Source organism: Vulpes lagopus, chromosome 21, assembly GCF_018345385.1.
Source record: "Vulpes lagopus strain Blue_001 chromosome 21, ASM1834538v1, whole genome shotgun sequence".
NCBI lineage: Eukaryota > Metazoa > Chordata > Mammalia > Carnivora > Canidae > Vulpes > Vulpes lagopus.
Genome location: NC_054844.1, coordinates 12215851 through 12231208, shown reverse-complemented (window position 1 = coordinate 12231208; position 15358 = coordinate 12215851). Strand labels below are relative to the sequence as shown.

General features: G+C 38.7%; 1 protein-coding gene across 6 annotated transcripts in view; it reads right to left on the bottom strand.

Annotated features, from left to right (window-relative positions):
- APOLD1 (apolipoprotein L domain containing 1) overlaps positions 1-15358 on the bottom strand; it is a 59856-nt gene that overhangs the window by 15653 nt on the left and 28845 nt on the right. For all 6 annotated transcript variants that reach the window (XM_041736451.1, XM_041736447.1, XM_041736446.1 and 3 more), the window contains 2 exons: positions 14199-14427; positions 13596-13719 (listed from right to left, as the gene is read on the bottom strand). The gene's annotated coding sequence lies outside the window, so the exon portion shown is untranslated. The remainder of the gene's footprint in view (positions 1-13595; positions 13720-14198; positions 14428-15358) is intronic.

The window sequence follows — 15358 nt, the reverse complement described above, 5'->3', positions numbered from 1 at the left end:
AGACATTTTTTTCCCAGGGTGATTTATTTACCCATTCCTTTATTGATGGGCATTTATCATATTTTCAATTGAATGCTTATTACAAACAATAGTAGAGTGAATATTCTTGGGTGCAGCCATGTGTATGTTTGCATATACTCTAGATGAGTATTTCTGCAGGAGAGATTCCAAAAAGTGTAACTGCTGGAACAAAAGGCAAACATATTTTGAATTTGATGAATATTTTCTCTCCCTCCTGGGCAGAGAGTCAACAATTTCCTCTCCCTGGAGCATACATACAGTGAGTAACAAACAAGCTATAGCTACAATAAATAAAACAGTAAGATCCTAGTAAAACATGCCTGTTTAGACCATTAATCCAAAAGAAATCATGGATATTTTTAAATCTAAAAATAAAGTAAGTCTTTATAAAGGAGTTTCTGAATCCTCCAGCTATTCAGACAATGTAATCCTTCAATCAGCTTTATTTCAAGGAAAGAGAACAATTTCTGACTGTTTGAACTAATCTGACCAGAAAAAGTTCCAGTAGTCCCTAAGTGTATTAGATTAAGCACATGATTAAGAATAAAATCCAAAGAACATTTTGATGGTAAATTGCAGAGGAAATTGACATTATATACAACTTCTGTTTGAGGCCCAGACCCCAATATATCTGCTATCATGTTCTAGGTTTAAGCTTACAACTTTAATATCTCAAAAGCAGACATAGAGGGATGCCCAGGTGACTCAGTGGTTGAGCATCTGGCTTTGGCTCAGGTCATGATCCCAGGGTCCTGAGATCGAGTCCCACATCAGGCTCCCCACAGGGAGCCTGCTTCTCCCTTTGCCTATGTCTCTGCTTCTCTCTGTGTGTCTCTCATGAATAAATAAATAAAATATTTTTTAAAAAAATAAGCAGAAATAGATTCAAGGAGGCAAGATAGATGTCTGCTGAGCATTATATGTAGTAAATTAAAAATAACGTAAATTCCCATCATATAGGGAAATGGTTAGTTACACTGCAATAAACTCACACTATGGAATGTTATACTGTAATTTTAAAATGTACCTTCTTGATTGTGAGTGAAATTGAGCATCTTTGATATGTTTGGGTTTTTTCCCCTTTCTATATCCTCTTATGTGAATTATCTGTTCATATCCTTTGCCCATATTTCTATTGGGTTGCCTTTTTTCTTATCGCATATAGAAGGTTTACAATGATAGGGGTACCAATTCTTGTTATAGATGTCAGAAATGTTTACTTTCATCCAGTTGTTTGTCTTTTAATTTTATTCATGGTGTTTTGTAGTCCTAACATCATGTAACCAAATTATCAATCTATCAACATGGCTTTTTTACCTTTCTGTATCTTCTAATAACAGACTCTTATTCTAGGTTGTTAGTACCCCTTCATTTAATATATATGAATGGTAAGAAGTTGAAATTAAATACCTCCTTCCAAAAGAAGGCAAATTATCCCCATGTCTTTCCTCAAAGACCCAGTGAATGTGTTCTTGTCTTCATGGACTCTGGTCATGCCCATATCTCTAGAATAGTCACTGTGAACAAGGTGACTGGATAGCCTGAGTGGCATAAGTTCGTCAAGGCAGCAACTAGAGCTGATGATGCCATCAGTTCCTCTCAACACACTTCAAGAAGGCTGAATAAGTAAGGAATGATAGCCAAAATAAACTTTGGGAAACTCTTCCTAGTAAAAAATGCAATAAATGCTGGCAGCAAAAAATATGTCCACTGCATAACCTTACAACTTTTTTGTTTGTTTATAATCTTTTATTAAAGAATGTTGAATTTATGGAGTATCATACATGCATTCTTAACCCCCACCCCCCAATTATCTTCTATCTCAAAAAATAGTATGGAAAAATTCTTCTTGAAAGATTCAAATTAGGTGAGACCATAAAGGGGGAAAAGAACATAATTTCCTAAAAATCTGATTCAAGTTCATTAATTCTTTACATTGTTAATCACAGCTGGTTTATTTTTTTTAATTTTTTTAAATTTATTTATGATAGTCACAGAGAGAGAGAGAGAGAGAGAGAGAGGCAGAGACACAGGCAGAGGGAGAAGCAGGCTCCATGCACCGGGAGCCTGACGTGGGATTCGATCTCGGGTCTCCAGGATCGCGCCCTGGGCCAAAGGCAGGCGCCAAACCGCTGCGCCACCCAGGGATCCCTCACAGCTGGTTTATAAATCCCAGTTTATTCTGTAATGCTACAAACCTTATAAAATCAAAATTAGTAAACTTCAGTTCTCAGCGATTATATTTTAATTAAAAAACAACATGTATAAAGTAAAAAAATATCTTGTAATAGCTGATTTTAAAGAAAATAGGTGATGAAAGGAAAGCACTTAATCTCTTTTATACACTTACCTGGAAAAATCATAAAGAACCCTCTTAAAAACTTAAGACTAGTAATATTGACATCATATATTTTAAACTATGCTTGGATTTTTACAAATAAATATAGGGTAAGCCATATTGCATAGGTGTGTGCTTTCTGTCTGTGACACTAAAGTGGCACTTGACATGTTTTCACAGTCATAGTAGGGATATCCATTTATGAAACAATTTCTCAGTAAACTTGCCACAGCAATGGAAATTAATTTCACTTAAGTTTGAAGGACTATTTGTATGGGTGTTAGGTATGTAATTAATGCTTTTTATGCAGAAAAGTTGCAGTGTATGCCACTACTGCTGGCAGTACTAACTATGAAAATAATTTATGGGGTAATCAGAGCCAGCCAATCACAGTGCAAATATTACTAGCAAATAGGACTGAGGAGGACTGTTTTGGTGTAAAAATTTCTCTGGAATTTCATAATCTTACAACTTACTAAGTCTCCATATTTCTATTAATTTGCTTGTTCCTACATCAATATCACACTGTTTAAATTACCAAACTCTCTGACATACTTTATAGAAGCTCATCATACCAGATATCAAGAAAGCTATCAAAGACAACTAGTGTTGTGTCAAAGGGACATAGGAGGCAATACTGGCCAAGGTGGGACAATTAGAGCTTCACTAATAATTTGCAATGGATTGAAACTCACCAAATATATTTAAAACCATGAGTGTACAATTGTTTTAAAAAACGAAAAACGGGATCCCTGGGTGGCTCAGGGGTTTAGCACCTGCCTTCTGCCCAGGGCACAATCCTGGAGTCCCAAATCAAGTCCCAGGATCAAGTCCCGAATCGGGTTTCCTGCATGGAGAGCCTGCTTCTCCCTCTGCCTATGTCTCTGCCTCTCTCTCTCTCTCTCTGTGTGTGTGTGTGTGTGTGTCTCATGAATAAATAAATAAAATCTTAAAAAAAAAAAAAAAAAAAAAACCCACAACGAAAAACAGAGACACCTTCCTGGCTCAGTCGGTAGAGCACACAACTATTGTTCTCAAGGTCACGAGTTTAAGCTCCACATTGAGCATGGAGCCCACTTAAAAACAAACAAAACAAGACAATAACCACAACAACAAAATGCCCAAAAACAAAAGCATAAAAACCTCAACTAACCCAGTCACCTCTGAAGTATGTAAGAAAGTTAATTTAATATCTTGAAAACTGATAAATTAAGGGACAGAACAAACATTTATCCTGCCTTTCTTCTCTATAGTGGGTATGAAGAAGTTCTATAAAAGTTAGGAGATGGTTGCACAACTCTGGGAATATACTAAAATCCATTTACTTCCACCCTTCAAATTCATGAACTGTATGGTATGTGAATTATACCTCAATAAAGTAGTTCCAAAAAAAATCAAAAGAATGACTACTTGTGAGGGAATGCAGGGGATTGAGTTGGGGATGGGGCACATATAAGAATTTCTGGGGTGGCCGACAAGATTCTATTTCTTGACTCTGGTGGTGGTTATAATGATTTGTTCTGTGTTATATTCTAACCAGTTTTATTTCTCAGTAAAAAGTAAAGCAAATCGTTAATGGGTTTGGGGTGGAGGGTGTTTTGTTTTGCTTTTAAAGATTTTATTTATTTATTTATTTATTTATTTATTTATTTATTTATTTATTTATTTATATTTGTGAGAGAGAGCACGAGCAGTCAAGAGGTGTAGAAGGACAGGGAGAAACAGACTTCCCGCTGAGCAGGGAGCAGGATGCAGGGCTCAATCCCAGCATCCAGCGATCATGACCTGAGATGAAGGCAGACGGTTAACCAACAGAGCCATGCAGGCACCCCATAAATTGTTAATGTTTCAAGTGTTGATAAGAAGAAGGAATGTAGAGTGAACTTGTCAGTGTGCCTCTCTGAACCCAAAGCCTGCTCCACTGACAGATGCCAGCGCAGGTCTGGCTCTAGCTGAAGGTTGTGGAGTGTTTTAGAAAGTGGGGAGGCGTCTGCTGTGGTGCAGCGGGCCAACAGCCACCACAACACAAGCTGGTCTGTGGTGAACGTGAACTCCACAAAGGGGCTACAGACTGCCTCAGAAATGAATGTCAGGCTTCTCCTGGAGAAGCTTACAACTGTAGTCTGGTTGCCTGAAAACATGAGTCTAAGTTCTAATTTCTGAGTTTTTTTGGAGATGATGGTGTGGGCAAAAATTATTGGAAGATTTTGTGATTTTTTTTCACTTGGGAGAACTTTTTACTCAGCTAAAAAGCAACTGTAGAAAGGACAAGTATTGGGGGGCCCTGGCTGGCTCAGTTGGAAGAGCATACAACTCTTGATCTCAGGGTCATGAGTTCAAGCCCCATGTTGTATGTAGAAATTACAAAAAAAAAAAGGATAAATATTGTATTATTCCACTTGTATAAAGTATGTAGACTAGGCAAATTTATTGAGAGAGAAAGTAGAATAGTGGTTACCAGGGGTTGGGAGGAGAGGGAAATAGGGAGTTTTTGCTTCGCAGATGCAGAGCTTCTGTTTGGGATGATGCAAAAGTTCTGGAAATGGATGGTGGTGATGGTTGCACAACACGACAAAGGTACTTAATGCCACTGAATGGCACACTTTAAAATGATTAAAATGGTAAAGTGTATTTTACAATTACAAACAAATACCAAAAAACAAAACAGAAAGCATTGTAGAGGAAGGAGGGAAGCTCACTATACAACTTGACAAACTAATTGGAGGAAAATGTAAAATTGTTGAAGAGATTAGTCATATTAAGAAATTAAGATGGTGTGGAGTTATCCTTACAAGATGCCAGCCTTTGTAAAGAGTCATGGGGAGAAGCAAATCTGGAGGCTACTTATGAAAAACCACACAGGTCCAGTTCTATATTCTATGATGAAGAAGCAGATTTGATGGGAAAAAACTGATGAAAAGAAATCTGGGAAGTTGGCTGCTGGCATAACAAGGAGGGTAAAAACACCAGAACATACTCAACCTCCCTGCAATCACTCAGACCTTTCCATCTGACACACAGTATTGTCCAGTATAGTTCTTCAACACAGCCTCAGCTTCATTTAAGAGCAGATCTTTTCATTCCTCTCCATTCAGTCTTTCCTTTGCTCGAAGACTGTGTTCTTCTGCCTTGTAGCAGAATTCTCCAGAGAAACAGAACCAACAGGATGTACACAGAGAGAAAGACTTATTTTAAAGAACTGGCTCACACAATTGTGGGGCAGGCAAGTCTGAACTTTGTGGAGCAGTCTGGCAGGCGAGAAATTCAAGGAAAAGTTGATGTTGCAATTTTGAGTGTGAAATCTGCAGACTGGAAAGTCAGGTGGTAGTAGACAGTGCAATCTGGAGGCAGATTTGCCTTTTTGAAAAACCTCAGTCTTTGCTTTTAAGGCCTTCTACTGATTGGACAAGGCCCACCCACATTATTCAGAGTAATCTGCTTAACTCAGAGTCTATTGATATAAACGTAAATCACATCTAAAAAATGACCTTCGTAGCAACATCTAGACTGGTGCTTGACTAAACAACTGGGCACCACAGCCTAGCAAACTGACCAATAAAATTAACTATGACACACCTCATTCTCTAATTCATAGTTCTATGTTGCCAGTGTGTCCAGGGGGACCTCTTCTTCTGCCTGCTTCTTCAGAAAGCATGTATGGACCACACCAATCCTTTTGCCCTAGCCTACCACATCCTTCAGAAACAATAAGAAATACCGATTCATCAAAATGTTTGCCTCCTTTTATTCCCTTATGTACTATTTTACTCTACCATCCTGTATCCTGCAGTAGTGAGTTCTTTTCAGGGTTGATTCAACTTTCAATCACACCCACTACTGAACCTTTTTTGGGGTTTTTTGTTTTTAAGAGAGAGAAAGAGAGATAACAGTGGGGAGGGGGGCAGAAGAAAAGGGAGAGAGAATCTAAAGCAGGCTTCACACCCAGCATTGAGCCTGATGCAGGAGCTTGATTTTAAGACTGAGATCATGACCTGAGCCGAAACCAAGAGTTTAGGTGCTTAAGCTTAACCGGACTGAGCTACCCAGGTGTCCCTGAACTGCAGACTTGAAAAAAAATCTCCTTTCTTTCTTTCTTTCTTTCTTTCTTCTTTTTTTAAATTTATTTATTCATGAGAGGCACAGAGAAGGAGAGGCAGAGACATAGGCAGAGGGAGAAGCAGGCTCCATGCAGGGAGCCTGATGTGGGACTCGATCCTGGGATCACACCCTTAGCTGAAGGCAGGCACTTAACTGCTGAGCCACCCAGGTGTCCCGAAAAAATCTCTTTTCTAAATTAATTTTGAATGGTTGCTCATTTTTAGTTTAGGAAATTACTATTACTTAAGTGACTGTATTTTTACTTAAATGAAAGATTTACAGAATTCTGATTGTTGTGGTAGAGTTTTAGGCAGATACAGTTGAACATTTTTTTTAAGCTGTTGGTTTACCATTGTTTTCCCCCATTTCCTGTACAGCACCTGATAGGTAATAGGAACTCAATAAACCCCTGCTAAATGAATCTGTTAATGTGGTAAATTAGTTAACAATTTTAATTTAGATTATTCTTCCATTCTAAGATAAATTTTAATTAATCATGATGCATTATTCTTTCAGAACACATCCAAATTAGATTTGCTTATTGAGTCACTGATTCTTCTGTGTTCCTATATAGGACTGAGCCTGTTTCTTCTCTTGTGTTGTCCTTTTCATCAGGATTATAAAATGAATCACATAGCTTTCCATTTGATTCTGTGCTCTGAAATGGCTTGGATAGGATGGGAATCATCTGTTCTTTGACTGCTTGAAAGAATTCATTGTAAAACACAGGCCATGTTTGGACCATATACCTTTTCAGTAGGTATTCTTATAACAATCATTTCAATTTCTCTTGTGGTTATTGGCATATTCGGATTTTTCCCTTATTGTGGATCTAATTTTTGACATTTAGGTTATCTTCAATAATTGTCCATTTCATGAAATATATTGGCTTAAATTACATGTGGTATTCTCTAATAACTCTGAAAATCTCCTCTATATCTATAGTGTGTCTCTTTCTATCCCAAAATTAAGTTTATCTTCTTTCTTTGATTAAACTTTCTAAAAGTTTACCTAATTGCTTGTTTCCCCCCCCCCCAAGAAAAAACCTACTTTCGTTTTCTGTTTTCATTAATTTTAGGGTTGCCAGGTTAGCAAATAAAAATATAACATGGGACACCTGGTTGGCTCAGTCAGTGGAATATGCAACTCTTGATGTTGGGGCTGTACATTCAAGTCCCAGGTTGGGTGTAGAGATTTTTTTTTTTTAATTTTTTAAAAAATGTAAGACATATGTTCCCTAGTTTCCCATTTTATCCTTATTATTTTCTTTACTTTACTTTCTTTGGGTTTGCTATTCTTCTAGCTTCTTGGGTTAAAAGCCTAGGCACTTATTTTCTGTCTTTCTTATTTTCCAAAAAAGTCCATTTAAACCTACTGATTTGATTTCCAGGGTACCTGGCTGGCTCAGTTGATAGAGTATGTGACTATTGATCCAAGGTCTTGAGTTCAAGCCCCACACTGGGTGGACGGGTTATGGAAAATGAATAAATAAATTTAAAATAAATAAACTACAGATTTCCTTCTTCAACCCCATTTCATGGGTCTTAATATATAGTGTTCTTTTTTTGTTCCATTCTGGGTTATTTGTTACTTCTATTTTGACTTTCATTTTAATCCAAGAGGTTTTTTTTTTTAATCCAAGAGTTTTTTAAATGTCTCTTATTATTTTTTAATTTAAAAAAAATTTTAAGATTTTATTTATTCATGAGAGACAGAGAAAGAGGCAGAGACATAGGCAGAGGGAGAGGCAGGGTCACTGAGGGGAGCCTGATGTGGGATTCTATCCCAGGATCCCCAGATCACAACCTGAGCCAAAGGCAGATGCTCAACCACTGAGCCACCCAGGCATCCCTTAAATGTCTCTTCTTATTCTTAATTTTTTTAAGTGTATAGATTTGAGGATGGTTCCTTTTATCCTCAGTTTCTAACCTTATTACACTGTAATCACTGCATGCAGCTTGAAATTTGTTGAGCTTTTCTTTATGCTTCCCAAACTTTTTGGTGTTGTGGTAAATCTAGAAAATCATATTTGCATATCTTAGGAGAGCAAAAGAATGTAGAGACTCAGACTAGGATGCTAGTAGGAGTCAGGCTACAATCCTCAAACTCCGGCCCATGATATATAGGACCTACATAGTATATAGGTTGGGAAATGGGCTTACTACATTCATGCTCAATTTTTGTGCATGTTTTATGTGAATTGAAGAAAATGCTATTTCTCTACCTGTTGGATATATATACCAACATATATGGGCTATATATGTTTCCAAAGTTTGATTAAGATTTTAATTGTCTGGGACCCTGGGTGGCTCAGCAGTTAAGCACCTGCCTTCGGCTCAGGGTGTGATCCTGGAGTTCCGGGATCAAGTTCCTCATCGGGCTCCCTACATGGAACCTGCTTCTCTCTCTATGTCTCTGCCTCTGTCTCTCTCTGGGTCTCTCATGAATAAATAAATAAAATCTTTTTTGAAAAAAGATTTTGGGCAGCCCAGGTGGCTCAGTGGTTTAGCACCGCCTTCTGCCCAGGGCCTGATCCTGGAGATCGGGGATCGAGTCCCACGTCAGGCTCCCTACATAGAGCTTGCTTTGCCTTCTGCCTGTGTCTCTGCCTCTCTCTCTCTCTCTCTCTCTCTCTCTCTTTCTCTGTCTCTACTGAATCAACAAATAAAATCTTTAAAAAAAAAAGATTTTAATTGTCTGATTCAAATCTCTCTCTTTTTTTTTTATTGATAGTCACAGAGAGAGAGAGAGAGAGAGAGAGAGAGAGAGAGGCAGAGACACAGGCAGAGGGAGAAGCAGGCTCCATGCACCGGGAGCCCGATGTGGGATTCGATCCTGGGTCTCCAGGATCGTGCCCTGGGCCAAAGGCAAACTGCTGCACCACCCAGGGATCCCTGATTCAAATCTCTTATAGTTACGTTTTTTGATCTGTTGTTTTCTTAGTGATGACATTCTCCTCTTCTTCTAGTGGCAAACACTGTCCTGCTTATCAGGACATGCATTTTGTTAGGCTTTAACTACTCTGTATGTATCCTGGAAACAATACATATTATTCTTTTAGTTTTAAATTTTATATAAATGATATCTTACTGAATGTATTTCTTTTGGACAGTTTTTTTTTTCATTAATTTTTTTTTACATTTGTAAAAGTCCTCCCTATTCTGAATCTGTAGCTTAAGTCTCAAGTTTAATCACAATCTAAACAGATTCATTTATAGTAATCTTTTTATAAATAGAATCCAAGTTAACTACTCATTGCCATATATTTCTAATGTATGTTTCTCATTTTTCTATTTTAACAATGTCACTCTGAACTTTCTTGTCCGAGTGCTGCTGACTTTCTATGGCAAGATTTTCTCTAGAGTGAATGCCTCTGAGTAGAACTCTTCCAGACATTGCCAAATTGTTCTCCAAAGTGAACATACCAGTTAACTTCCCTCCAGAAGTACAGAGGAGGGATAGGTCCTATGGCTCTATGCCCTCACCAACAATTGGTATCATATTTGTATTTATTTTTGCCAAACTTCCTAAAGAATTGAGTCATGTTATCATTTTTATTTGCATTTTTATGAATCTTAGTATAATGTCGATCATTCTATTTGTCATTTGATCTTCCTTTTCTGTGAATTTGTTTATATTTTTGTCCTTTTCTAATGGGTTATTTATATTTTATTGATTTGTAGGAGTTCTTTATCTAATCTGTATGCCAGTCTTTGTGGATTTTATCTGCTACAAGTCTCTTCTTTCAAGTGTAACTTCTCAATTTTTGTGACTTTTAATATGCAGACATTATTTTCCTTTTAATGTTGTTGAAATTAGGATGCCTGGGTGGCTCAGTGGTGAGTGTCTGCCTTTGGCTCAGGTCGTGATCCTAGGGTCCTGGGATCGGGTCCCTCATCTGGCTCCCTGCAGGGAGCATACTCTCCCTCTGCCTATGTCTCTGCCTCTCTCTCTCTCTGTGTCTCTCATGAACAAATAAATAAAATCTTTTTAAAATGTTGTTGAAGTGATCAATTTTGGGGGCACCTGAGTGTCTCAGTCCATTAAGTGACTGACTCTTGATTTTGGCTTACTCATCATGTCATGGTTGTGGGATCCAGCCCTGCTTTGGGCTCCACGCTCAGCAAGGAGTCTGATTGAGATTCTCTCTCTCTCCCTTCCCTCCCCACTTGTTCATGCTCTCTCTATATATAAAGTAAATAAATAAACCTTTAAAGATAATTTATCAGTTTTTTCCTTTATGGTTTCTGTTTTTGGCTTTGTTTTATACTAAAAAGAAAGATCATAAACATATTCTCGTTTTCTCTTCTAAAATTTGCTTTTCACTCTGAATAATTTTTTTAAAAAGATTTTATTTATTTATTCATGAGAAACACAGAGAGAAAGGCAGAGACACAGGCAGAGGGAGAAGCAGGCTCCCCACAGGGAGCCCAATGAGGGGACCTGATCCCAGGACCCCAGGATCATGACCTGAGCCGAAGGCAGACACTCAACCACTGAACCACCCAGACATCATTTCACTTGAATTCTTATCTAGAACTCATTTTTGGTATATCATGTGAGCTAGGTATCTAACTATGTATAAGGGGTTATCCCAGCATCAGTAATATAATAGTTCATCCTTTCCCTATAGATCCAGAGTGTCCATTTTGAATAAATCAAGTTTTCATAAATGGATGGGTCTGTTCTGAGCCTATGTTTTGTTCCTAATTGCCTAATTATCCATCCATGCACTAACATCACTCTTTTAATAACAAAAGCTTCATATAAAAAGTGGCTATCTGGTAGGAAAAGATCCCCATTCCTTTCTTCTGTTTTATTGAGTCTTATAGAATCCTAAATTAAAAGTTATTGTCTTGGGGCACCTGGGTGGCTCAGTCAGTTAAGTGTCTGGCTTTGGCTCAGGTCATGGTCTTGGGGTCCTGGGATCCAGCCCCAGGACACGCTCCTCATTCAGCAGGAAGTTTGCTTCTCCCTCTCCATCACCCCATTCCACCTGTGTTTTCTCTGTCTCCCTCTCAAATAAATAAAATATTTTTTAAAAAACTTATTGTCTCGGGATCCCTGGGTGGCGCAGCAGTTTAGCGCCTGCCTTTGGCCCAGGGCGCAATCCTGGAGACCCGGGATCGAATCCCACGTCGGGCTCCCGGTGCATGGAGCCTGCTTCTCCCTCTGCCTGTGTCTCTGCCTCTCTCTCTCTCTCTCTGTGACTATCATAAATAAATAAAAATTAAAAATAAATAAATAAAAAACGTATTGTCTCTTCTGAAAGGATGGTGGCTGCTAGGGGCTGGGGGAAGAAGGGAATGGAGAGTTAGTGATTAATACACATCGAATTTTAGTGCAGAATGATGAAGAGGTCTGGAGATGCATAGAAGTATTGGTTGCACAACAATGTGAAATACTCAATGCCTCTATGTACAATTAAAAATGGGCAAAATGCTAAAAGAAAAGTTATTGTCCCTTGAAATTATGAGGAATTATTGCATTGGTATTTTTTAATACAGTGCTATTGAGGAGAAATCTGATGTTTTAGAGTCTCCCTCCTTTGCAGGCATTCTATTTGTTTTGTCCAAAAGATTTTAAGGTTTTTTTTCCTTATCTTTTCTATTCATAAATTTCATACTATTTGTAGGTCCTTTCTATCTGAGGAAGCAAGCCTCTCTTGAATGACTTATTTAAATGCCTCTCTTCCCTACTCTATATTCTTTCTCTCTGAACTTTTTTTTTTAATTTTAGAGAGAGAAACAGAGCACACCTGCAAGTGGGGGGAAGGGGCAGAGTGAAAGAGAGAATCCTGAAGCAGACTCCCCACTGAGCATGGAGCCCAATGCAGAGCTTGATCCCAGGACCTGAACAGGACCTGAGCCAAAATCAGAAGTCAGTCACTTAACCGACTGAGCCGCCCAGGTGCCCCTGGAACTCTTATTAGATCAAAATTAGAATTCTGGATCTCTCACACATCTTGACTATATAGAGAATTTTATAGCTCTGTTTTCCAGTTCATTTATCTGTTTTTCAGCAAACCTGATTTAGTCCATTTATTATTTCAACAATCAGATAACATAATCTCTAGTTTATTCATACTTATGTGTATTACGCCTTCACATTTATTTCACAACACAAATCGTAACTTATTATAAAGCCCTAACCCCGGGGATCCCTGGGTGGCTCTGTGTTTTAGCACCTGCCTTCAGCCTAGGGCGTGATCCTGGAGTCCCCGAATTGAGACCCATGTCAGGCTCCCTGCATGGAGCCTGCTTCTCCCTCTGCCTGTGTCTCCACCCCTCTCTTTCTCTCTGTGTGTGTCTCTCATGAATAAATAAATAAAATCTTTAAAAAATAAAATAAAATAAAGCCCTCTGGCTTTACAACCCTCTTGCTCTACTAACTCCATTTTCTCAAATGGAAGTTTAACCATTTGTTGCATATCCTCTCTCTTCCAAGGTGGCCTTCTTTCAAGTTAGGCATTCTTAATTTTTTGCTCATCTATATAGAAGATAGCCCCTGTTAGACTTACATCATTGCATCATTTTTCTTTATTTTTATTATTTTATTTTTTCATGAGAGACACAGAGAGAGAGAGAGGCAGAGACATAGGGAGAGGGAGAAGCAGGCTCCCCATGGGGAGCCCAATGAGGAACTCGATCCCAGGATTCTGGGATCACCACTGCTGAAGGCTGACACCTAACCACTGAGCCACCCAGGTACCCCATGCATCACTTTTCTTAGCCTGTTTTGAGGAAGGATGGAAGGTACCACTGGTTATACTTTGGTGGCTAGTGTTCTCATGCGGGTGCTCCTCATTCTTTCCAGATACCTCCAGACCCTGAAGGTGGGGCCCTGCTTTATCTTTCTTACTGTCACCATCCTTCCCATTTTTCTTCCCACTGGAAATAGACACCACCATTATTACATCATCTGGCTGAAGGGGTGGTAAGGAGGGATCAAACCATCTAGATATCCTTGGCTGTGGTACCTGAATTAGTCAATTTATTTGAACTTTGGACATTTTCCTGCTGCTAGCATCTACCACTTTGGGGTGATGAGCATTCAGGGCATCTTTCCTATATTTTGCAGCAAAAAAAAAAAAAAAAAAAACACTATTCTAGTTTTATCTATAGTATATCTTCTTCACCTGGTCCTATGTCATGCAGGCATTTTTGTCACAATTTCTGGTCCTTGGAAAGTTCCCCCTCTTGTTTCCCAGGCAGTTGTGATACTCTTCATCTATATTTTCCATTCCTCAACGAAATCTGGGGCTGGAAGAAAAGATTGTGTCATTTTTGTTCAATCTATTATCTTCAAGTTCACATTTTTGCCATGCTTGAGTTATACACAGAGAGAAATAATCAAAAGAAGTGGTCCATAGGAACCAAAATATCACCTTTTCTGATAAAAGCCACTGGAGAATGTAGCTTAGCATGAAAGGCAAATGAGCTTACTACTACTGAACCACAGAATTATATAGACTTAACTAGCCGAACCTGGCAGCCCCAAGCGAACCTGGGTGGCCCTGCCCTGCAAGAAGCAGAGCTTGTGCTTTGTTGGGCTGACTGGCTCCCGAAGAGGAAGAAGAATGAAACCAAGCCCATGATGCTCAATTTATTATTCCAGAATTTACCAATCAGATTACATTACCCTCTCCAAGAACACAGATCTACTAAATTAGGTTCCTTCGCTATGGAAGGTGTATTCATTTCCTGTTGCCACTGTAACAAATTATAACATGCTTACTTACAACACAACTTTATTCTCTAGTAGTTCTGGAGGTCAAAAGTCCAAAATCCATTTCACTGAGGTAAAGTCAGGGTGCTGGCAGGTTTTTGTTTCTGTTGTTGTTTGATTGTTTTTTGTCATTTGTGGCTGCCTGTGCTTGTTGGCTTGTGTCTCCTTCCTCCATTGCCAAAGCTCATCATTTCCTTTCTGGTTTTGTCATCACATCACCTTCTTCTGACTCTTAACTCCTCCTGTAAGGACCCTTGTGATTACATTAGGCCAACCAGATAATCCAGGATAACCTCCCCACCTCAGGATCTTAATTTACATCTGAAAAGTCCTTTTACCCCATAGGGTAACATATTCATTGGTTCTGGGGATTAGGACATGGACATGTTTGGGGAACCATTCAGCCTATGACAGAAGGTAATATCAAAAGTTGGGCAGCCCGGTGGCTCAGCGGTTTAGCGCCGCCTTCAGCCCAGGGCCTGATCCCACGTCAGGCTCCCTGCATGGAGCCTGCCTCTCCCTTTGCCTATGTCTCTCCCTCTCTCTCTTTCTCTGCGTTCTCATGAATAAATAAATAAAATCTTAAAAAAAAAAAAAAAAGTTCGTTAAGAATTATTCCCCCACTAATATTCCCTTGAATTTTCTTCTCTTAAACCACTGGTATAGACATTAAATCTATGTCAACCAGAGGTGTATCTGACATTTTTAAGAGAGGATCCGAGCAGCCTATCAGAACTGTCCTGCCCCATCTTCCTCTTATATTGGCCAATTTTTTCCCCTCCCAAGAACACTGATGGGAAAGAGATTTCGCTCACAAAATGTTCCAAATAGTTCCTTATAATGCATTTATTAAATAGGCCAATGCCATTTTGTATCCAAAGCTGAAATTTTCATTTTTCTATCACCCAATTTTTTTCCTGCTTGTCCATGTTGTCTGCAAAGCATATCAGAGGATCAGGATGGAAATTAAATGACAAAACTACACTATTCCAATATTAATATGCACAACAAAACCTCAATAACAAAATGCCAATAGTATTGAGGGGAAACATTTTTTAACATAAACTTCTTCACTTGATCAAATGTCTATGGAAAAATTAAAGTCCAAGGAATGAAATCCAAATCATGAGGCATGAAAGTTCAAAGAAAGTAAGGTTCAAAATAAAATGAATC